This window comes from Neofelis nebulosa, chromosome 2, assembly GCF_028018385.1.
Source record: "Neofelis nebulosa isolate mNeoNeb1 chromosome 2, mNeoNeb1.pri, whole genome shotgun sequence".
Taxonomy (NCBI): Eukaryota; Metazoa; Chordata; class Mammalia; order Carnivora; family Felidae; genus Neofelis; species Neofelis nebulosa.
The window spans coordinates 2,081,252-2,104,403 of NC_080783.1; the positions used below are offsets into that span (position 1 = coordinate 2,081,252).

The window sequence follows — 23,152 nt, forward strand, 5'->3', positions numbered from 1 at the left end:
TTTCCAGTCTTTTGCTTTCTGTGAAACACCTCCCCCCCATCCGGTGTCCTCCAGGATTTCAGCTCACAGCCTGGGCGCCTTCGGGTCCCCCTCACAGGCCGCTCGGCCGTCCCTCCTCGGGGCCCGGGGTGTGAGTTGGCCGCAGACCCCCGGGCCGGCGTGTCGAGGCCAGCGCCGCCGGACCCTTGCCTTCGCCGAGGCCTGTGTCTCGGTGGTCCCTGGCCTTCGTGGGCGCCACCCCGCCCGCTCCCTCCGTGGGCAGCGCCGGCGGACCCCTGCCTCTGCCCCGGCCCCCGTCGGGCCCGCCCACCGCCTCGCCGTCCCCCGTGCCCTTGAACGAGGCTGGAGGTGCCGGAGGAGAGCCGTCCCTGCCTCTCCTTGGCGTTTCCCCAAACACAGCATCTTGTGGCTTCTCCGTGGTGCTCCTGGACGGTGCTCGGGCGCTCCGTGCCCCTGGGGCCGCTCACAGCCCGCTCCAGCTTCTGCTTCTTCCCCCCGCCCCTTCACTTGTGACCCCGCACGGAGTGGGGGGCAGGGAGGCTCCACGGTAGCACAGGAGGTGCCCCAGTTTTGGTCCGTATGGAGTAAACCGTGCTGGTTGTGACTTGTTCTTCAGCTCCTTCTGCCGGTGTTATTCTTGTTTGAACGCGGGTCCCCGTGTGGCCGGGCATTTTAAGACTGGCTCCTAGAGCCCACCCAGGGGTGGGACAGAGGAGACTCTGCAGATGGCCCGACGCATTGAAAAGGGGGTAGGTATGTGTCGCTTCCACGTGAGCCACAAAGAGGTGGGCTGCAAATGGATCTTCCGGCTCGGTGAGAGCACGCTGCCTGTTGAGACCCGACTTGGGACTCGGCTTAGTGTCAGACGGCCCATGGGCTTTGCATTTGGGCTGAGGGGCCCCGGGATCCCGCCGACCCCTCGGCTGTGGCCTGAGGCCGGCTGCTGAGTTTCTGTTTTGTTTTGTTTGCTCATCTCTTAGACGGGGATACTAATGCCTTCTCCACAGGATTCTCAGAAGGATCGAATGTACAGGTCTGATTTTTAGTAGTTCCTGGACAGATGCCATCCCTTCGCGTCCCATTGACAGACACGGAAGACGGTGTGTGGCGTAGCTGGGACAGAGCCGGTCCCGGGTCCCAGGAATGCCCCCCGGGCCCTTCCCCCTCCTCCCCTCCTTTGCGGGGAACCGCCTACCTCGAGGAACACGCCTTGGGGAGTGTGCCCCCAGGGAACCGAAGCAAGTCCTTTCGCCTCCTGGGAGCCAGATCCCCGCGGGTCGAGTCGGACACTGCTGCGTTTTCTGGTGCTTTTGCTTTTTGTGTGTGTGTCACTGGTGGTGAGTGCTCGCAGTGGGGGAGCCGTGCCCGTGGGGCGCCAGCGAGGAAGGGGGCGCGTGCACGCGGTGCCAGGGGTGTGACGTCGGCCGTGAGGCTTGCACGCGAGGCGCCGCAGAAGCCGCCGTAGTGAGGGGGCGGGGCCCTCCTCACGGGTCCACGCGCTCGGCCGGGCCAGCCCACAGTCAAGTACGTCGCACTAAAAATGTTGATTCAGGTTAATGAAGGATTTGAAACTTAGTACCAAGACTTCCTTCACAGCCACACGGTGATGATGCGGGAGTAGCAACGATGTTCTCTGTACTTCTCTGTCCATCCCGGTCGGCCTTGGTGGGTTTTCTGGCAGTCGAGTTTAACTTCGGCCCTCTTTTGACACGTGGCAGTGTGGACGCAAGCCGATACGTGACACAGTTTGCAGGAATGACTCCGGCGTCCACCTGGGGAGCCGGCTCCTTGAAGCAGTGGCTTGCGCGCCGAGTAGGAAAGGGCTCGGGTGGCCCCCCCCCCCCCCCCCCACTGTTGACCTGCGCGCACTTCCTGGCTCTTCCAGGTTGTGAACGATGCTGACCTCAACGCAGGCTTCTTCTGATAACGGTTCCTTTAAATAGTCCTTACAAAGACTGACTTCAAATAGAAAAGCACTATTCCCATCTTTTGTGTGCCCTCTTGAATCGAGACCTGAGGTAATTCTTAAAAAGAATAATGTCTCATGGCAGAACAGTCTGTATCGTAGAAGGAAAAGGCCAAAATTCTAGTCAGTTGGGGTTACTTTGATTTCTTAACCTCCCCTGCCCTGTAACTTCTCGTAGGTAAACAAGCCTTTCCTTCTGCTTTTCCTTGTTTTAAAATTTCTAATTGTAGGGGCACCTGAGTAGCTCAGTCAGTGAAGCATCTGACTCGTGACTTCGGCTCTGGTCATGATCTCAGGGTTCGTGAGTTTGAGCCCCACATCGGGGTCTGTGATGACACTTCGGGGCCTGCTTGGGATTCTCTCTCCCTCCCTCTCTCTCTCTCCCTCCCTCTCTCTCTCTCTCTCTCTCTCCCTCTTCCTCTCTCTCCCTCCCTCTCCTCCCCCTCTGTTCCTCCCTTGCTTGTGCACGGTGTTCTCTCTCTCTCTCTCTCTCAAAATCAATAAATGAAATAGAACTTGTAATTGCAAAGTAGTTGGATCTTAGAAGAAACCATACAGCCGCTTACCCTCAAATACAGCAGATCCTGTGCTACTGTTACCCTAGGTGAGCATCGTATTTCTGTTTTCTGAAGTGAAATAACACCGTCACGGATGTGGCTGCACCTGTTCGCCCTTCCCGGAGACTGTCATTTTCCTTCCCGGGTGGGGACCTGGGGCACAGACGCGACAGCCGGGCGGGGGTCCTGAAGAAGCCACGCCATCAGCTCCGTCGGGTGGGGAGAGGTGTCGGGGATGCAGGGCAGAGGAGAAGGGGAGAGATGGGCGTCTTGGGGAGAGGGAGGCCCCAGGACCACACACCCACTGCATCAGGTGCTTGGGTTCTAGTGCCCTTGGAAGACGCTTAAGTCGCTCATTTCTGAATTGTCGTAACTGTTTTGAAGTTACAGGCTTCTCCCTCTGATTATAAAAGCGATGTCTAGGGGCGCCTGGGTGGCGCAGTCGGTTAAGCGTCCGACTTCAGCCAGGTCACGATCTCGCGGTCCGTGAGTTCGAGCCCCGCGTCGGGCTCTGGGCTGATGGCTCGGAGCCTGGAGCCTGCTTCCGATTCTGTGTCTCCCTCTCTCTCTGCCCCTCCCCCGTTCATGCTCTGTCTCTCTCTGTCCCAAAAATAAAAATTTAAAAAAAAAAAAAAAAAAAAAAAAATAAAAGCGATGTCTATTAGGGGAGAGACATGGGGTGCCAGACGTGCTGGGTGCTGGCTCCCAGAACTGGGAGGGGGCTCACTCGGGTGCTACCCGGTGTGGACGCTCAGCAGCCCTGACGGAGGGAACGGGGTCAAGGGGAGGCCTCGGTCGTCCAGGAGCAGAGTGGAGGAAGCGAGACCGGAGCGGGAGCAGGACGCACATCTGAAGCACACCGCAGTTAACCGACGGCGTGCGTGGGGCTGTCCACCAGGCATGTGTGCTCGTCACGGCAGCCACGCACCCTCGCTGGGCACCCGGCACGCGAGTTATGGGGCAGGACCCCCGTGCTCCGGTGCCGCTGGAGAAGAGACCGCCTCAGACAAGGTCGTGGCCCCCAAGCTTACGGATGCGCGCTGCAGGCCCCCGAAGGTTCCGCAGCTATGGGATGCAGGCACCGTCGCCTGCGATACACGTGCCCCTAGAGTGCGCACGTGGGTCAGCTGGGGAGGCTCCTTAGGAAGGCGGTACGACAAAGGTGAAATTGAGTTTTTCAAAGGAAATTCCGGCCTCTTGAAGAAACTACAGAAACTCCCGAGAACTTACCCAAATGAAGACAGAAAGTGAGGGCTAGCTTTAAACATGGATTCCCACGCCGTGAAGGGTATTTGACCAGCACGCTGTCGAAGCGGCGACAGAATTTCTTACACATGTCTGGGAGTTTGGAGCAGGAGCCGTCTGGGCTGGCGCGAAGCTTCTGCTGCCTCGCAGGCATGTTGGTTGTGCCGTTGTTTGGTTTCCGTGAGCGGAAATGCATCTCGTGAGGCAAATGCAGATGTGAGACCTATGTGACCCCGTACGACCCGGGGAAAGCGCCAGAAAAGCTCCCTATTGGCACCTGAGCTGATTAGTTACTTTAACCAGTAGATCCCCTGGGAACAAAGCCCGTGTGGTAATACTTCTCACGTGATGCTCCTTCGTGTGTGTGTGTGTGTGTGTGTGTGTGTGTGTGTGTGTGTGTGTGTGTAATGTGAGGACGGGGTGCGGTGGAGGCCTGGGCTGCCTTGTGTGGCTCCTGCTGGGTGCCAGGTGGGGTCGGGGATTGTGCTCCTTGATCTCCTGGTTCTGGCGCCATTGTGACCCTGGACCACCCTGGGGCTGGAGGCAGTGCCCCCCAGGACGCGCTCCATCGTGGCCGAAGACGGGCTGCCCTCCGCTGCAGGTGGGCCCGCGCAGGGACGCATAGCAGGCATCTGCCCTGCTGTCCCGGGGGCCTGCCGTGCTCCTCCTGCTTGCTTGTCTGCTTTCAACTTGGGAGGAAAAATGAAACCCAGGACATAAAGATGCCGAAGTCAAGTTCTGCAGTTTGAAAATTTGGGGAGAAGAGTCCCAGTTTGATTTGCTCAGTCTAAGCAAATGCGGAGAGTTTTCCCGTTTCCCTCCCCGCACAGGCTCACCCGAGAGCCCCTGTGAGCAGCCCTGACTTAGCCCGGACTGAGGAGCCTGGGGCCCACGGAAGCCGGAAACCTGAGTGTCACTGCAGTTTTATCCAGGGAGGCCGCACAGCTGTACATGTGTGGTGGGCACCGTGAGCCGTCCGGAGGTGCCGGCGGTGACTTTAGGGGAGCAGGTGAATCCACGGCCGGGAGCAGTTCCGGGAAGAAGGGTGCCGTGCTGGGGTGTCCTGCTGGGTCGCTGCCTCCTTCCCCGGGCGTGGCGCAGAGGAGTCCTCAAGGTGTGCTTTTCCCATCGCGGTTGAAGTTCATCACCAGTCCCGACTGTGGAAAGGCATCACTTCCAAGGCCTGCCCGTCCCCAGCCTCCCGCTCCGGTCCTTTCTGGGCTCCCAGCCCGTCCCCCTGGGAGCGGTCAGTGCAGCCTGGCTTCTCCATGCCGGTTGCTTCTCCCTGTCCCTCCCACCAGGCCTGTGCCTCCCTCGGGCAGTCTGCGTGCAGGGGCGCCGCCGTGCCAGGAACAGCATCTCCCACGGCACAAGCACGGCGTCTGTCCGGTGTGCTCCCTTCCCTGCCCCACTCCTGTGCTCCCACTTGGACTCCGGATTGAAGGAAGCGAGTGCAGGGTCGGGCCTGGCAGCCCAGCAGCTCAGGGGGTCTGCGTGGCCTCGAGCAGACTCGTCCTCTCGTGTCACATGACCACTCGGCCTGGCGGAGGCACCGGGGACCGGGAAGCATGGCGGGCGACTCTGGCACAGCGTGGGGCACACGGGAGGGAGCCTCGTGCGGCTCTCTGCCGACTTCTGTTTCGTCTCCTCCCGTCTGCTGGTACCCAGGCTCTCGGCTCCGCTCCGGGGTGACCACCTCCCTCCGCCAGCCCAGAAGCCTTTGTGATCGCACCCCTGGAACCTCTGTTTAAAATGAAGCAAAACCAGCCCGTGCAGGGAACCTAACGTGAAAACGCTTTGGGTTACGTCGCGAACGTCTCCCGTGAGGGTTCAAGGCTGCATGGGCTTTTCCTTTAACTCTGTCGTAGAAGGTTCCGGCCACGCCTCAGGAGGTACCAGACCTCCTCAGTGTTTAGCGCATGTCTCTCTGGGACGCCGGGCCTGGTGACTGGGTCTGGGCCCCCAGAGGGGGACTCCTGTCACCACCCGTCACCTGGCAGGCCCCGGACTCCTTGCCCTCTGCCGTGCAGGTGCACCCGGGGGCTCAAGTCCTGTTCACAAGAACTTCAGAAGCGGAATCTGAAGTGGAGGGCGTGGCTGCTGACCTGCAGGGACAAGGGCGACCGAAGCTGCTTCAGGATGCGGACCACGGCACGGCCACTTCCTACCAGATGCCTCCCAAGTTACCAGCAGGCCCTGCTGCTTTTCTCGGGAGTCTGACGAGTTCACTTTGGGGTGCAATTCACACAAGAGAGAGTGAATTCTTTCCCAAGGACAGTCCTTTATGGGGTAAAGCTTGGGGCATCGTGCTTTGGTGCTTCAGGACAGTGTTTCCAGAGAAAAGACAGGCCTCCCTCTCTCGTGTCTGCTTTTCTGTCCTGTTAACCTAGCCCCTCTGCCCCCACGGTCCCGACCTCGCTCATGGACACTGGCCTCCCTACGTGACGGAGCACCGGGCCCTGCCCCAAGGCCCTGGGAGCCGAGCAGGATAGGAGCCCGCAGCCCGGCCTCTCCAGGTCCCAGAGCTGTGGGCACATCCAGGGGTCGTGCTGATCGGATTCTCCGGGCTTGTCACAGGACGGGGCACACAGGGCCTGCCCTTCAGGCTCCCAACCCACAGGAGAGAGGGAGCAGGCAGCAGGCACTGCCCGCTTTCCGTCACTCACCCCCCAGCTGCTTCTTCGTGTCTCTTTTCCTTCTCTCCTACCCTCTCTCCTTCTGCCCCGTGCCTCCCTGTGTGTGCCCTCGCCCCTCCCCAGACCAGGGCTCTCGGCGATACATGTGTGAATGGCTGCCAACTCTGGAGAGAGGGACGTGGCCCTGAGGTGCTGGGGGCCGAGCATGTCACACCAGGGCATGACACCGGGCCGGTGACGGCCGCCTCCTGGCATGCTGCTGTCCTCCAGGATGGAGCCTGCCATGGGGCTGAGGCAGCCCGGGGCAGGAGGGCTGCCCTGTGCGCTCACCCATGGCCCTGGGGCCTCATGGGAGCGGAGGTGACCCGGCATAGCTATGACGTGACATTTGCCCTCAGAGTGACGATGTGATTTACTATCTGGCTTGTGCACTTGGGCTTTGCAAACCGTTTTTCCCCCCGAATACTGAGGCATGGTCCCCCTACCTTCCCAAGCCTTGCCCTCCGTCCCCATGGCCACCCGGATGGTGTGTCCGTCCTTCTGTCTAGGACAGCACTGTCTCCTTCTGCATTGCACCCCCCCCCCCCCAGGGTCCTGTTGTCCTGTTTGGGTTCTGCCTTGCATGATGACAGTTTTCCTGACCATCTGGCAACCCCACTGTCTGCTCATCTTTGGGGAAGGTCCCCCGAAGGCTGGGGGCCCTTCAGGGTGTGGGTGGTGCCAGCGGCTGGGGGCCCCCCTAGCCTCACTGGGACGGTGTGGACCCGGGCCGCCCACATCCTGGGTCATCAGCCATTTCCATGCTCTCAAGCCTGGTCAATCTGGGACCTTCGCCCTCTCCGGGAAGGGAGCCTCCAGGCTCCTCCAGCTCTGTGGGGTTGGCACGAGTGCTCCCAGGAGGGAAGCAGGAGTGCTCCCGGGGTAGGTGCTCCATCTCCTGAGCTGTGGGTTCTAGGGCCACAGCGGCTGAGTCCCGGGAGGCTTTGCGGCAAAACGCAGACCCGCCTTTCCCCGCCATCATAGAGTAGGATGGGGTTTCTTGTGTCTGATAAGGCAGGTACCCGTTATTCACCCATGTTCTTTCTGTTTTTTTTTTAATTTTTAAGGTTTAATTTAAAATTTTAAAATTTATTATTTATTTAATTTTATTAATTTAATTTTTAGTTAATTTTTAAAGTTTATTTTGACAGAGACAGAGACAGCACAGGCAGGAGAGGGGCAGAGAGAAACGAGAGAGAACGAATCCCAAGTAAGCTTCACGCTCAGTGCAGAGCCCGACACAGGGGTTGATCCCACGAGCCACGAGACCGTGACCTGAGCCAAAACCAAGGAGTTGTTTGCTCGGCTAACTGAGCCAGCCAGGCACCCCTCACCCATGTTCTTTCTGACTTGGGGAACTGTGTTCTCTCTCCTGTTTGCATTTTGTCTGCATTTGTGGTGGGTGATTTTTTTTTAAAGCACTCCGTACTGTTTTAGTGGGATCTTGGGGGAGCAGGGAGCGTCCCCGACGGTGTTCGGTGTGACGGTGTTCGGTCTGCCGTTCCTAACCAGAAGTGCCCCCTCGTGCGTCTCTGGTGCTGCTCCAGGCCTGGCCACCCCTCTCCCGGCCGGGCTCTGTCGGTGTCCCCCGCACTTGAGGGAGGAACTAACGGCCTTTCCTGTCCTGGGTGGAGGGGAGATTTCTTGGGCTGTCGATGTTTATCATGAGCTGTTCCCGCCCCTGAAATTCTGTGTGCTGCTGTCGCTGTAGATCTCCATGCAGAGTCACCACGAGCTTGCCGTGTGGCCTGCGGAAGGGAATGGGAGCCAGAAGAAAGCCAGCGTTTCCTGGTTGCGGCACAGGGGGGACTTGGGCATCTGAGAGATGTCGCCCTGGGCCCAAAGCCGGCCTCACGTCCACACAAGCCCGGGTGTGGTGGCGGCACAGGGACCCCAAGACCTGGGTTGCTACAGGAAGCGGAGAGCCGCCCCTTCATGTCCTCACAGGACGTTTGACAGTGATTATTAGGTGAAAGGAAGGGTTTTTCTAGTGCTGGCTTCCCTGTTGCTTGTGAGCACAAGTGTCCCCAGTCGCAGATGTGTGCCCAGGACTGACCGATGTGTCCAACATCGGTATCTCTGGTCTTTCCAGCTTTGTGTCCTGCACGTCAGGGCAACGCAGTGGGAGAGGGATGTGCCCAGAGTGTCCGTGGACCCTCCTTCACGGGCGTCGTCCGGTGCCTTCAGCCAGGGTCAGGGACATGGCCGCGTCAGCCTTGCCCGCCTGCTGTGGTTGCCGTCTGATCGAGACGGGACTTAGACCGTCCAGTGATCACGTGTACTCTGCCTGCTGGTCACACCGCATCCACCCACTTTGGAGAAGGCCCGTTTCCGGAGTCTCCCGGCAGCTAGCACCTGCCCCGGGTGCCTGAGACCCAAACCCAGACCCTTCTCGACTCCAGGCCCAGGGGAGCGGGCAGGTGCCGTCGGGGCGGGACCACGCAGGGGCCCGGTGTCCTTGTGGCTGCCCTTCTCCAGCTCTTCCAGCTCACCCCTGGGCACCTCTGCAGGTGGCGGAAAAGCCTCGACGCTTCCCTGAGGAGCATGGGGACGTGCAGGGGGGCTGTTGGTGGAGCCCAGCACACTGTCGTGTCGTGTCGGCTTTGTGTCTTTACTCTCCCTCAAGTCCCGCCTCTGCCCGGGGACCCTGGTCCACAGTTATTTCCTGTTGCGTTAATTCTGCTCTTACCTCTCTTTGCTTTTTTTTTGGGGGGGGGGGGGTTGTTACCCTTAGGTTGGACATTTGGCATTAAGTTTTAACCTTTCTTCCCTGTGATGTGGGACATCCCTAAGCCTGTGCATTTTGTCGAGGTTTGAGAGCTGTGTTCTCGGTCCAGTTCTGGGCGCTGATACGCAAAATGCTATGCTGGGCGGCACCGAGTTGTGTTAGAAGTAGAAGGGGGGCGGTGGGAAAAGCAGTGAAGGGCAGGTGGCATTCTCGTGGCCCGGGGTCTACAACGTTAAAGAACGTGGCCAAGGAAGGCCTCATCGCACAGGCCCTGGGCTCCCCCACTCATGCGCTCGTTCCTCGTGATCGGTCCTAGCGTCCTAGTGACACTGCCCTTCGCACTCAGGACGCGTGTATTTGTGGCCGAAACAAACAGCCGTCCTGTTTGCAGAGCTCAGGGTGTACTGGGGGAGAGGACAGCCACCACACGCAGGATGCAGGGCAGGGGCAGGAGTGGAGATGTGGAACCTTCCGTACAGGGCAGTAGGCCTGGTGGACGTGACGTGGGGATAGCAGACTCCCCGGGCAGGAGGAGCAGGTGAGGACTTGCCGGTGGGGAGAGAGGCTGGTGCAGAGGCCAGAGGGGAGTGCGTGGGGCCCGCGAGGAGGCAGGAGAGGAGGAGCGTGGTCCGCAAGAGTTGAGGGCAGGGGGCTGTCACAGACCACCGGGGACTTGCGGCCACCCTGCCAGCCAGGGTTTTGCCCGTGAGTGAGTGAGTGGAGAGCTCTCGGAGGTTCTGAGCAGAGGAGGGACACCCCTCACCTGATGCTACGGACCGTGAGGGTGGTGGCCGCAGGGGGCAGGGCGAGGGATGGGGAGCCTGGCCCCAGCAGGGCAGAGACAGCAGGCATGATGACCATGGCTCAGATTCTAGAAATACTAGAAGTAGACAGCATTCACTGGAGGTGTAGGCGTGCCGTGAGGGAAGCCGAGAGGCACGAATGACCTCAGGGTTTGGGCATTGAGCATGTGGACGGTCGAGTTGCCGTGGATTTCGGTGGGGACGTGGACGAAGCTGCCCTCGGGGGGCAGAAGAGGTCTGGTCCTGGATTGCTGAAGAGTCGTGCCCCATCGGGGATGTTGAGAGCCCCAGCGTGGAGGCAGCTGAGGCCCAGGCCCTGACGCTGGGACTCGGCCTACGGAGGGCATGGAAATGAACCCTCCCACGGGAGCGGATCTCCAGGCAGTGTCTGTAAAGTGGACGTTGTTTATACTTCTTTAATAGACGGTGTTTGCTTAGAGTTACTGGTGCATTTTCTACCAGGTCATACTTGGTGGGGTGTCCCTGCTCCTCAGGGGCTCGTGTCCTGTGCTGAGAGCCCATGTGTGTCCGCACGGGAGACCAGACTTGCTCACCACCTCGAGCAGGACTCCTGGGCTCCAGGACAGCCGATCGCTGACGGTTGTGGCAATAATGGCGGCAGTGACAACAGAGGGGCGCTGTCCCTGCCTGTCCCGCTTCAATCACGTGGGCACCTCATGCTGCTGGGACTTTAATTCCCCCCACGCGGACGGCAAGCAGCTACCAATCGGAACCCAGGTTACACGCACGGCAAGGAGCCGAATGTCTAACACACACGTCCAGGTGTCTCTTCCAGACGCTCACGTGTGAACCTCAGCGCCCCAGCGCACACCGAAGTCCCACGTCTCCAGCCGCCCGCGACCCACAGACTCTCGAAAGATGCTGCGTTCCTTGCTGGATATGTGGGGTGGGGTGGGCACCTCGCTTTCCGGAGAGCCCGGCTCACCCGGAGAAACGCAGCCCCACGTCAGGATGGCCTCTTCGCTGCCCTCTTTCTCCTTCTGCCAAGTGGAAGAAACACCTTCTATTTTTAAATATTTCAACTGTCAGTATTAGGTAACACTGGCCCTGCTGCAGCCCAGCTCTTCGGTGAAATACATAAGCAAACGTTTGGAGGTTGCTAGGAAGGAAATTCTGAAATGCATTCTTGTTCGAGTTACGTAAACTTGACCTTACGTAACCGAAACGGCAATGACAATTGTAGAGATTTGTGGCCTTCCTCGACCACGGGAACTATTTTTAATTTTCAAAGGCTGTATTTTTATCCATTGAATTTAGGATAATCGAAATGGCTTTCAGACAATAACTTGCGACGTGTGCCAGTGTGAGCCCAGCCAAGGCCCGGGGTGTGGGGCAGGTAAGGGAGGCGGGGACTGCGGATTCGAATCCAGGTGTCCGCACTGACTGGCCGAGCGACCCGGGCAAGCCGCTAACACCTGTGCAGCCTGGGTTTTGCCATCTGTCCTAGCTGTTCACTCCTGGGAGCACTTCCCCGCGGCAGGGAGGAGGGAGGGGCTCCTTCAAAGCACTGTGGCGGGTGCCGTGCCTAAACCTTCGTGGCGCCCAGTTTCCTGCTGTTGCGACGTGAGCGTGTGGACTTCGGGTGCGTGTCCGGTGACACCGTGTTTACGAACGCAAGACAGCGAACTTTCGGGAGGATGCTTCTGTCCGCCGCTTCCTTCTGAAGTCACGTTTGTCTCTGGTGGCTGCACTTACACATGAGAACTTACAGGACGGTTCACCGTTTCTGCACGGGGCGCTGCCTGCTGCTATTTATAGTTTGCCGGAAGTACATTTGCGCACTTCTTGAAAGCCAAGTTCCCGAGTGCATGCCAGGTTTTATTTACAGCTCTTGCTCAATTTGAGCTTGCAAATATTTCCAAAAAGCCGTTTTTCTTCCTGCAGGATACAGAAAAATGAGAAACATTACAAGGGTTTTCTAAAGAGCTTTCAGGATGGGTCTGAAATAGGGAGTGGGGGAAAATCTAACACTTGCTTCATCGCTAAATCACAGAGCATGGGAGTACAGATGGCTTTGCTCCCTTCAGATAGAGCCCGAGCTGGTGCAGCCAGCGCACAGGAATTTCTGCACACAAGATTCCTTTAAAATAACATCACGGGCTGTCGTGAAGGCCAGGAAAATCGAAGTGAGAAGTTGCATGTGTCTCTGGACTAGAATTACGCGTGGCAAGGTGCTTGGTGTCCCTCTAGTACCTTGCATAGGAGGGGTCATTGGAGGCCGCCACCCCCCCCAGATGGTGGCCTGTGTGGATCGCCATTTGTATTTAAGCAACTTTATTTTCTGTAGAGTCAGGTTTGGAACACGTTTCTGAGCGAAGCTTTCTGCCTCGCGGGTCAGGTTATTACTCTGGAGAAAACACCATTTCAGCGATCTGTTATGGAAAGGTTTCTTTCTCCAGGGTCCGTGATATCTTCAGTACTTTCAGCCTGGCATTTAATAGGAGGTTTTGGAAAACTATTCAGCAGAAGAGGATCCAACCAAGTTGTGTGGACAGCGTCGAGATGGCCCCCCACTGAGGAACAGTGTGGCCGGAAACGAGATTTTGAAGCCCAGATACGTTTCACGCAACCCTTGGCATCGACAGACGTGGGACCAGCTGTTCGTCAGTGTGAAGCGTTCACGGAGCTGGCTCTCGGCACCCGCTGCCACCAGCTGTGCGCAGACCTGGCCGAGGGGGCCCTGGGCCCTGGCTGTGCCGTGCTCGCAACTACCTGTGAACAATGTTACTTCTAAAATTCCTCATCTTAATGAGAAGAATCTGTTTTCGAAAAGAATGTGCCTCACCTGCTTTCCGTCTTTTACCAATTTAAAGTTGAGATTCTTTACTCCGTGGGATTACAAAGAGAAATGGATGTTAATAGAGGAAACAAAATGGCAGATGCTGACCGTTGTTCACGACGGATGCCCGCCTGCCCGCCACATCCCTCCCTGTCCCGTGCACCACGGAAGAGTTTCATAACGGAAGCGTGTTTCGTTTGGTTTGAAACGCTGGGACTGGTTCCTGAAAGCCTTCGTCACCTGCGCCGTTCCCCACCCCCCCCCCCCCACCCCTGCTGTTCCCGCCAGTTGCCCCGGGTGTCCGTGTCCCAAACCAGCAGTCCCTTTAATTTCTGTCATCTTCATGATTTTCTTCCTCTTTTTCCTTGAACAGCATATGGTTTAATTTTCTGGTGCTGCTTCTAACTTAGAGTCCAGCGCTTAATTTATTTGTTTCGATTCCTTTTTTTAATTACTCAAGTGCGTAAGACTATGAATTACTTTCTGAGCTGGGCTTCAGGCGGTTCCTGGAATTCTCGATATGCGATGTGTTCATTTGCTCTGTTTTACACATTTTCTTCATTTTCATGCTGGATTTTTGAACGTTTAAGAGAAAAGTGTTAAAATTTTCCTCTAGTTGGATTTTTGTGTCTGCGTGTTTTATTAATTTCTCATCCGGTGGCAGTGTGCTCAGGGATTATAGTCTGTACTTCGTGGGGTTTCGTATGTGTTTGGAAATTTTCTGTGTTCTCCATGTGGCATTGATTTTTGCGAACGTTCCGTGGGGGCTTGAAATGAAAGCATAAATTCTTTCACGGTACAGAGTTTGAAGCGTATCGTAGCCTAAGTGTTGGTTACATTATCCCTGTCTTCTGCGTCCTGCTGTGGGCTGTCGCCGATGCCCTACGCGCAGAGGAGCTTCTGCGGCCGGCGCGGTCCCTCTGCCTGGTTTTCCCTGGGTTTCTGTGTGTTCTCTGACCTCTGTCTTGAAGGCACCACGCATCTCTACGACAGCTGTACTCTCCTGGTAAATCGTATACTCCAGACTTGATGAGATGGGCCTGTGCCTTATCTTGCATTTGCTTTGGATTTAGTCTCCGTGATACTGATATTTTGACCTTCGATTTCTTTCTCTTAGTACTTGCCTCTTGTGCCTTTTTGTCCCGTTCAAGCTGAGTCTCGTAGGCCTGGCTGCCTTCCGGGTATGCAATACATTGTTCAGTTTTGTTTTTACCCAATCTGATCATTTTCAAGGGACTCCGTGAACAGTGAGTGTGTTTGGCTGTATGTTTTCCGTCCGTTTTATGTTCTGTTTTCTGAATTAAATGCTTCTGCTCCTTTGGCTTCTGGGACGTAGGCTTCCTCTGGCCTTTTGTCTGGTTTGGTGTGTGTAGTGCTGTTTTTTTGGTCGTTTTTAAGGCCGTATCCTCTTTTTAGATCTTAGGGGACCATTTACAAGTTCACATATTTGGAGAAATAGCTATTTCTTGATACGGCAGCTTTGAGCAGCATTTGTTGATGTCGTGGGAGATTAGATAATTCGTAAACTATGCTGTCTCTGGCCCCTTTCCTTCACTTTCTGATTTCGTTAGTGGTAGTGTTATTTTTAGTTCTGGTAATTCTCTTCGGGCCATAAATAGTGTATATACATATATACATATCACTACCATTTATTGACTTGCTAACCTTAACGTGGTGGTGGTTTTTGCCTGGGAAAGGCGAGAAACTGAACGTGTGCGTCTCTTCTGCCACGACTTGGTTTGTTCACTTACGCTTTCCCTTACAAGTATGAAGCATTTTAAGTTAACGTTAAGGTTCCCAGAAGTCGGGTCTAGAGATGCAGTCCATTTGATCATCGTTAAGGGGAGAAGAGGACCCTGAGCTCTTCAGGCTTCTGGAAATCTCCTCCAGCCTGTTCTGTGCTCAGGCTGTGCTGCTCGGGCCCCGCGGGGCTGGCGGCCGCAGATCCCCGCTCCCAGGCCCAGTGACCCGGCCAAGAACGCACTGGCCTCAGCCGCCGTCTCGTGCCGTAGAATGTCTAGTTGCTGCCCCCAGTCTTTGAGACTTCGGGGCAGCCGAGGGGGCCCTGAGTGAGCAACGAGGTCTTTGAATGAGCCTCTCTTGGGGATTGTACGCTCGCAGGAGGGGGAAGTGTCAGGAAATGGGATACTTACTGCTTACTTCTGCCCCGCCAAGCCAGAGACCGGGGCGTTTAGAAATTCTTGAGAGTGAGGGGTGCCCAGAAGGAGCCGCCTTCATGGGCAGGTTGTGTACCTGCTGAGAAGGACCTCGGGAAAGGCAGGCGGAGGGCAGAAAGGAGCCCCACCCTTCTTACTGGTGGTACCGACACGAGAAGATGCCGTTTATCTGCAGGTCCCAGTGCCGCGCCCCCTCGTGGGATGGTCACCCTGCAGGGTCTGGTGCCAGATCCCGCCCGCCGCTTCCTGAGTAGGGACCCCAGCAGTGCAGCCCTCCCTGTCCCCGTGCCTGGCGGGACAAGTCCCCCCAAGGGGGAAGGAGCTCAGGGACGGAGGGAGGGCGGGTGTCACACTGCAGGAAGGAGACCTTCAGACGTGGTGTTTTGAAAAGGGCACGGTGTTCACAGACTAACCGCTGAGTGCACGCGCCGCGAGCTCTCAGCACGGTGTGAAATTACCTAGATTCGGCAAGCCTTCGCTTCCTCAGGGGGTCTCGGTCAGCGGTGACCCAGTGGGCTTCTCTCTCATGCCTCCCGGGCAGGCCTCAGTGCCCACCCCCTTGTGGCAGTGTCACTGCAGGGTCATTGCCACGACCTGTTCATGCCATGTGTGTGCTTGACCGGACTGTTCGTGCGAGTCTTATGTGTGCGTGTGCGTGTGTGCGCCTGTAAACACGTGTGTGGTATAGAGATGATCCACCGTGATTACGGGCCGAGCGGTGTACCTGGCGTGGCCCCAGCTAAAGCGCGTGAGCCACGGGCACTACACGCATACGTGCAGATGTGTGTCCCTAACGCTGTACGTTCAGCTTTTTAAACAAATTAGGGTTTAACGCGTTACAAATAAATTTTAAAAGTAAACGTGGGCATGTGATACGGATACAGCACAGCTTTTGTGAGTTGGGCCAAGGGAATAGGTAGGTGTCAGTCAATTGGGGATTTTAGTTCACATTCCCAAATTGTGTTCCGGAGAACGGTCCTGCTCTTGTTTGTTCACAGTGATTTGTGTTTTTTTTTTAACACCTTTTTTTTTTTTTTTTTTAATTTCTGAGACAGAGATAGAGAGCACAAGCAGGGGAGGGGCAGAGAGAGGGAGACACAGAATCCAAAGCAGGCTCCAGGCTCCGAGCCATCAGCACAGAGCCCGACGCAGGGCTCGAACCCACAAACTGTGAGATTGAGACCTGAGCCGAAGTCGGACGCTCGACCGACTGAGCCACCCGGGCGCCCGCCCCTGTTCACAGAGATTTCTGACGAACCTACTTTGCACCGAGCTGTCGCAGCCCGCGGCGTGGCTGTCTCCGTGATCCCCCCCCCCCCCCCCCCCCCCCCCCCCGTGCCAGCGCGCTGGTCCGGCCAGTGTGCCGCTGGTGGCGGGGTGGCTTTGCAGCTTTTTGTTCTTGTTCCTGTGTTGCTTGGCGGGAGTGGGGTGGAGATCTGGAGAGACTTCCAGTGTTTCCTGGGGGGGTGTCTCCCAGGGTCGCTGCCCTTGGCGTTGTTGACCTAGAGAAGAAAGATGCGGTCGAGGTGGCTGGTGCTTTATCTTCCTGCCCTGTGACCCCTCACCTGCTTCAGATTCGGAGGCCGTGTTGGTCTTTCACTCTGCCTCACCATTTCCAGGAGAGACCAGCTACTGCAGCTTGTCTGTGCCCCCTGCGACCCCCTCCCCAGGGGTCTGCAGCACCTCACAGATAGCCCAGCTTTAGAACAGAGTCCCTGTTTTTATGTTCACGGATGACTCCTTCTTGCCAAATCCCAGAATGCCACGTCCCAGCCCTTATCTTGCAGAGCCCCTCCCCAGTATCGACTCACAGGACTAACCTCTTCTAGAAGTACCTTGTCCCAGGACTACACACTCCTGGTACCTGTCTACTGCCCTGGCCACTCATCCTCCAACCCCTGGGCAGATGTTTTCCCCATCTCTCTTGTCCCCAGGGCTGGCCTTTGAATGGCTTCTCATTCTTGTTGACTCCTTGCCTTGGTGATCTCGGTGGCCCCGTCTCATCCATTCGTACCCCCGAATACCACCCTGCTGCTACCGTCGTTCAGAGTTCTTGCTCCCGCCTGGATCTCACGTGATTCCATATCCAAGAGCCAGCTGCTTGTTTTGAGGCCTTGCCTGGGCGTTTAATAGGCATCTCAGACTTCAGTGTGTGAGACTGGACTGTTGGCCGTCCCATGCCAACCCAGACTCTGGGGCCTCCGTCCTCTGAAGCCCCCAGATCACCCTTGAAATCCTGTCCCGGGGCGTCTGGGGGACTCAGTCGGTTAAGCGTCCGACTCCGGCTCAGGTCATGATCTCACGGTTCATGAGTTTAAGCCCCGTGTCGGGCTCTGTGCTGACAGCTCAGAGCCTGGAGCCTGCTTCGGATTCTGTGTGTCCCTCTCTCTCTCTCTATCCGTCCCCTGCTTGCTCTCTGTCTCTCTGTCTCTCTCAAAAATAAATAAAAAACATAAAAAAAAAAAAAAAAGAAATCCTGTCTCCTATCCCACATTCAGTCAACTAGCAAATGCCATCAGCTGCCCCTTGAACCATGTGAAGGAGGAGTCACCTGAGTGATGGAGACATGCTCACGTGGCTTCACGGTGACGCTTGCACATCTTGGTAAATGGACTGGAAAGTCACTGAGGTGTGCATTTCAAAAGGGTAAAACGCACAGTGTGCCTCGGGAAAGTTACTAAGTATTGTAGAGCCCGGGTGCTCACCTTCTCCGTCATCAAGGATGGCGGCCGGCCCACCACTGGCCTCCATCCACAGCCAGCAGCCACCTCTCCACCTGTCCCTTGCCTCTGTCCTGGCTGCCCTGTCGGATCTCAGCCTACAAGCCAGAGCCAGAGTAGTGCCCCTCGCCAACGACCACCCCTTAATTCAGAATCTGTGAGTATGTGACCGTGCGTGGCAAAAGGGACCTTGCGAGTGTGATTAAGGATCTTGATGTGGAAGGTGACCTGGGATCATCTGGGTGGGCTCGGTGGAGTCACAAGGGTCCCTCCGGATGGAAGGCAGGAAGGTCAGAGAGTCAGCGGTCAGACCGATGCGATTAGTGGCTTTGAAGGTAGAGGCGGGCCAGGAGCCAAGGTGGGCGCATGCCCCTGGATGCCAGGGCACGCCGGGAGCAGTTTGCCCCCTAGAACCTCCGGAAGGAACGCGGCCTGCTGATGCCTTGAGTCTAGCTCCCGAAAACCCGCGTTGACCGCTGGCCTCCAGACCTATCGGAGCCGCTGAGTTTGTAGGAACTTGTACAGTAGCCACAGGAAACTAATGCACATGATGCCCTTGTCAACCCTCCCGCGGGGCCGGGCTCAGCTTTTCTACTTCCTCTTCCCTGTGCCCTGTGCAGATGTCTCTGCTTCTCTGGCCCTCCCTTTTCCACACCTGTCCCACACGGGGACTAGAAGGTGGTTAGGAGTGTCTACCTGTCCTACTTGCCACGTGCTTCACCCGCTTATTTCGTTTCCACCTGCTTCCCCTCTGGACTGTGTGCTCCGTGGAGGGCGGGCCTGAGGCTTGCGTTTGTCCCCTGGGGACTCTCTGGAGACGTTCTAGAAGGCCCAGCACCACCGCATCAGCCGACACTCCTGTGCCCTTCTCACTCAGCACGTGAGCCTGCGGGCTGTCCGGGCACTGGATTCTAAGTGTGAGCTAGGAAGTAGGCGGGTCCCCAGGGCCCGGGAGCGGGCAGGTGCACCCGCAGGCTTGCTCGAGGCGAGCCCCGGAGAGTCTGGCCCCGAGGGAGCGTACCGTTCGGTAGTGTCTGCGGAGAGCGGGCGGGTGAGGCGGGGGGCTCACGCACATCTGCAGCTGCAGGTGACCCGGGTTTGGTGGAGCGTGTTCTTGGCAGACTCCCGCCGAAGACGAGCCTGTGGCCCGTGCTCCAAGCAGGTCCCCACCGTCCGTGTGGCCGTGGCCCCCAGGTCCTCGTCTGCCCCGGCCCCAGCTTCGCGGGGAGTTCTCGTGGGGTTTGAGCACCTCGCGCCGTCCTGGGTTCTGGGGCGGCCACAGAGAGCAACGGGACCACCCGCCACCCGCAGGGGTGACTGATGGGCTGTGCGGACAGCGCCCGTTTTCAGTTGTTTCCGTGTTTCACATTAGAGGCTTCGCTAAATGCTTGGCCAGTAGCTAAGGGTGCGTCTCTGGCAAGCGGGCGTGCGTATTCCCTGGCCCTGCCCCCTGGCCAGGTGCCGGGCAGGGGCCTGGTCCTTCCCTCGGGGCCCCAGATGTCCCGACCTGTTGCCCTTGCCTCTTGGGCTGACGCTTTTACGGTAGAGCGCCCTCCCCGCTCCTTCCGGGGGTGCAGGCCTGGCCCTGTGTCCCAGCCTCCGGTGTCGCCTTCACGGTTCCGTCTTGGGCCCGCGCCCGGCTCCGGCCCTCAGCTGGGCCCTTCTCTGGGGGTCCCTGCATGTGGGGGTGGGGTGTGGTGGTAGCTCGCCCTCCCCGACCTCAGAGGTGCCGGCATCCAGGGGGCATTTCTTTGCTGGGCCAGGTCAGGCCCCCCCCCCCAGCTCCCAGAATCCTGTGGCTGTTGTCTCCCTGCGTGGTCATCTGCTTGTTGGGAAGATTTCGGTCTTTTCGCTGTCCCCAGGGTGGAGTTTCCAGAGGGGCCGGCATGCCTACCATCAGCCTGTGTTCTTGACGAGCTGTTCTTTGGGTGTCAAGAATGAGCCCCCCTCGGCCCAGCCAGGAGGCGGGGATGGGGGTGGGGGGTGGGGCGTAAAGACCTTTTAACTCGTGTTTTCACAACGTAAGTTAAAGATTAATTGGACTCCTAATAATCCTGCCGAGATTTTAAACACGTCACTTCACATTGCCTCTTACCATTTCTTTTTAAAAACCCTGTCCCTGGGCTTCAGAATGGAAATCTGCAGGAAACAGGGGACTGTCCTTCCCTTTACTGGCCGCTTCGGGAACCGACAGAAGCCTTTAAGGGCATTTTTCCTTTGGAAAGGAGATTACGACGTGCAGAACGACCGAGCTCCGTGAGGTGGCTTCTGCGGAACAGGAGCCCGAGGAGAATGGACTGCTTTGCCTTCACACTGGAGTCTGAACTCGGTGCCCCCGCCTGCCCCCGCGAGGCTTCTCACTGACGCATATCGCCACCGGCTTCTGTTTCGGGGGTTGTTGGCGGGCATTGTCCAGAAATGGCACGAGCAGCTGTACGGGTCCGGGAAGACCTGGTTTGTGGGGAGGGTGGCGAGTCCCTGCTGGGACTGAAAGCTGTTTCTGCAGCCCAGCTGCTGGATAATTGGGGTCCGTGACCACAGCCCTGCCTTCAGACCACGCCCCCGAAATGGGGGTCTCTTGCGGCTGGCAAGTGACCACATCCCTCAAGTTGAACAGCGTAACTGGAAACGCGGTGTTTTCAAATGCAGGTACTGTCGAAGTTTGTTTTCCAAGCAGGTAAAACAGTGCTGTTGATTTCTTCGTGCACATGTACCCCCGGTCGGGGTGTGGGGGGCCCTGGACCGTCCTGGGGGACTGTCACTCTTAGAAATGGGACTTCCAAGCACCTGAGTGGCTCAGTCGGATGAGCGTCAGACCTTGGCTCCGATCATGATCTCGCGGTCCGTGGGTTCAAGCCCCGCGTGGGGCTCTGTGCCGACAGCTTGGAGCCTGGAGCCTGCTTCGCATTCTGTGTCTCCTTCTCTGCCCCTCCCCCTGCTCGCACTCTGTCTCTCTCTCTCTCTCTCTCTCTCTCTCAATAAATAAACATTTTAGAGAAATGTTAGAAATGGGACTTCCAGCTCTTTTGGAGAGGCGGCGAAGCCGGGCCCTCTGCAGGAGGGACATCCTGTGGTCCTTTCTAGCTTTCTGGAAGCTGGACTTTATACTGCTTAGTGATTCCGTATCATGAGGTTACCAGTTGTGTGTTTGTACTATGAAAAGAAGTAAGACGGAAGAAATCATGTATTTCTTTCCTTCTGTCAAAAACGTCCACTCAAAATGAACTTGAGTAGGGCAGTTTAAAATGGAATTTTCTGGGAGGAGGTGGCTGTGGGCGAATGCAGCCAGGTGATTTCATCACACAGTAGTGCTTTTGGTTCCCGGTTATGTAGCCCGAAGATTTCGTCACCTCGCCTGCCAGGAAATAGGTCTTCACAAGCCAATGTCTGCCCCCTTTTGGGCGACCTATGGAAATATAAAAGACCCCCGCGCTTGTGGAGGGTGCCTTAACAGGTCCTGTGTGTCCCGATTCGTGCAGTGAACACTCTGGGACCCGGCTGGGGAAGGGCTGCTACGTTTTCTCGTTCCTCCTTCCAAGGCGCCCAGGCAAGCGCCGGGTTCCCCGGGGAGGGTCTAGCCCCCTGCCAGCCTCCTTCCAGAGGAGCGTCCCACACAGGCCGTGTGCAGACATCCCTGTGGCACACATGGAGAGCACTCTGTTCCTGAGTCCGGAAGGTGGAGTTCTGAAATGTCCTTCCTTGATTATCGGAAGACCTTGTAACCCCGCATGCGTCCTGGCTGGTGCGGAGTGGAGCCACGCATTTGCCTGGGCTGGTTTCTGCGTGGCTCACCTCCCCGGGGGGGCCCGAGCCCCGTTGGTCACGGTCCGGTAATGAACGCAGGCTCTGTAGTCAGCCACACACCCGAGGAACCCTGTTCCCACTTCCGTGTTTGCCCTCGACTTGCTGTCTTTGAAAGGCTAGTTCCGCCACGTACGGATGCTTCCTCGGACAGCGCACCGTCGACAGCGGGGTCTCCCGACGCCGTCCCGGGCATCTTGCTTTCGTCGTGTCCGGTTTCGTGAATCTTGTTTTGCAGATTCACGTGCGGCGTTCTGTGTCCCCGCTGTGTGCCCTGACGCGCTCGTGGTCTCCCACTGCTGGTCCGTTGGTGGCCATCCGGACCGTTTCAGTGAGTGCCGCGACGTAGGACAGCGAATCTCGCACCAGTCGCGTGCGCACACGCAGGAATTTTCCAAGCGTGGCCACGCTTAGGAGAGGGATTACCGGGCCACGGAACCAAGATTCAGCTTTATGAGGGAAAGCTGATGATTTTCCCGAAGGCCTGTCCCCACTTATGTGCCCCGTGGCTCTGCTCAAAGCTGCAGGGCGAGGTGGCCGTCAACCAGGAGCTCGCGGAGTCTCCCGCTTTTCTGGGTCACTCAGGTGGTGTGGCCTTTCAGCCAAGTTTCCTCTGCCATGAGGAGCCCTTCTGTGAGAAGCCTATTTTTCTTGCCATTTTCTGTTGGTCTTTTTCATACAGAATAATCGGACTCACTTACACGTAATAGATCCAAGTCCTTCGTCAGTTCTGTGGTGCCCACCACCCTCTCCAAAGGCTCGATCTTCCACTATGTTTTTTTTGTTTTTTTTTAATGTTTATTGATTTTGGGGGGGGAGAGAAGGCCAGAGGGAGAGGGAGACACAGACTCCGAAGCAGCTCCAGGCTCCGAGCCGTCAGCACAGAGCCCGACGCGGGGCTCGGACTCAAGAACCGCGAGATCGTGACCTGAGCCAAATTCTGACGCTCAGCCGACTGAGCCCCTCCGGGGCGCCCCGCCAGTGTTCCACTTTTAAACTGTGTCTGAGGAGCAGAAATTCTTAACGTAGCCAAACTGATCAGTTTTGTCTTGTGGTAAGCACTTCATGCATCTTGAGTTTTTCTGAAGGTTTGCCTTTCAGAGTCTTAGTTGCCGTGGAATTAACTTTGGCCTGTGGTGTGAATGGGGGCGAAATCGGTCTCCTTCACGCACACGCTCCACACTCTGTCTTTCCTGGAGGGCCCTGGCCGAGGACTCGTGGCTGCCTTCTGCAGAAGCGCTTGACTGCTGGGCTCTTTTCTTCCCTGTGGTTTGAGGTCCCTGTTCCGTTCCTGGAACCCTGTGCCTCGGATCCACGGGCCAGCCGGAGAGGATGGGGAGCTTAATGACCGTCGGTCTTCTTGTCCCCGATTTGGTCCGTCTCCCCACTTACTTCCGTTGTTTAAAATATTTCCCATTAGTCTTCATAATTTTTATCCGTGCAATTTTGGGGGCCTTGTTTTCCTTTAAATATTAGGCCTTCCTGTTTCACATCGAAATGTGTTAGCTCTGTCACGTTGATATTACCTAGCATTTCACGGAACGTCCTTGGGAGTTCTCCTGGCTTGTCTGTAACTCGCTTCTCACGGGCCGAGGGAGGAGCTGTGCCCGGGCAATCCCAAGGCTCTGTGGATCACGATGACTTTGCCTCTTCCCTCTCTGTGTTCTGATTCTGGCAGCT

General features: G+C 57.1%; 1 protein-coding gene across 7 annotated transcripts in view; it reads left to right on the forward strand.

Annotated features, from left to right (window-relative positions):
• HDAC4 (histone deacetylase 4) overlaps nt 1-23,152 on the forward strand; it is a 288,401-nt gene that overhangs the window by 143,561 nt on the left and 121,688 nt on the right. The gene's annotated exons all lie outside the window — the stretch shown is intronic.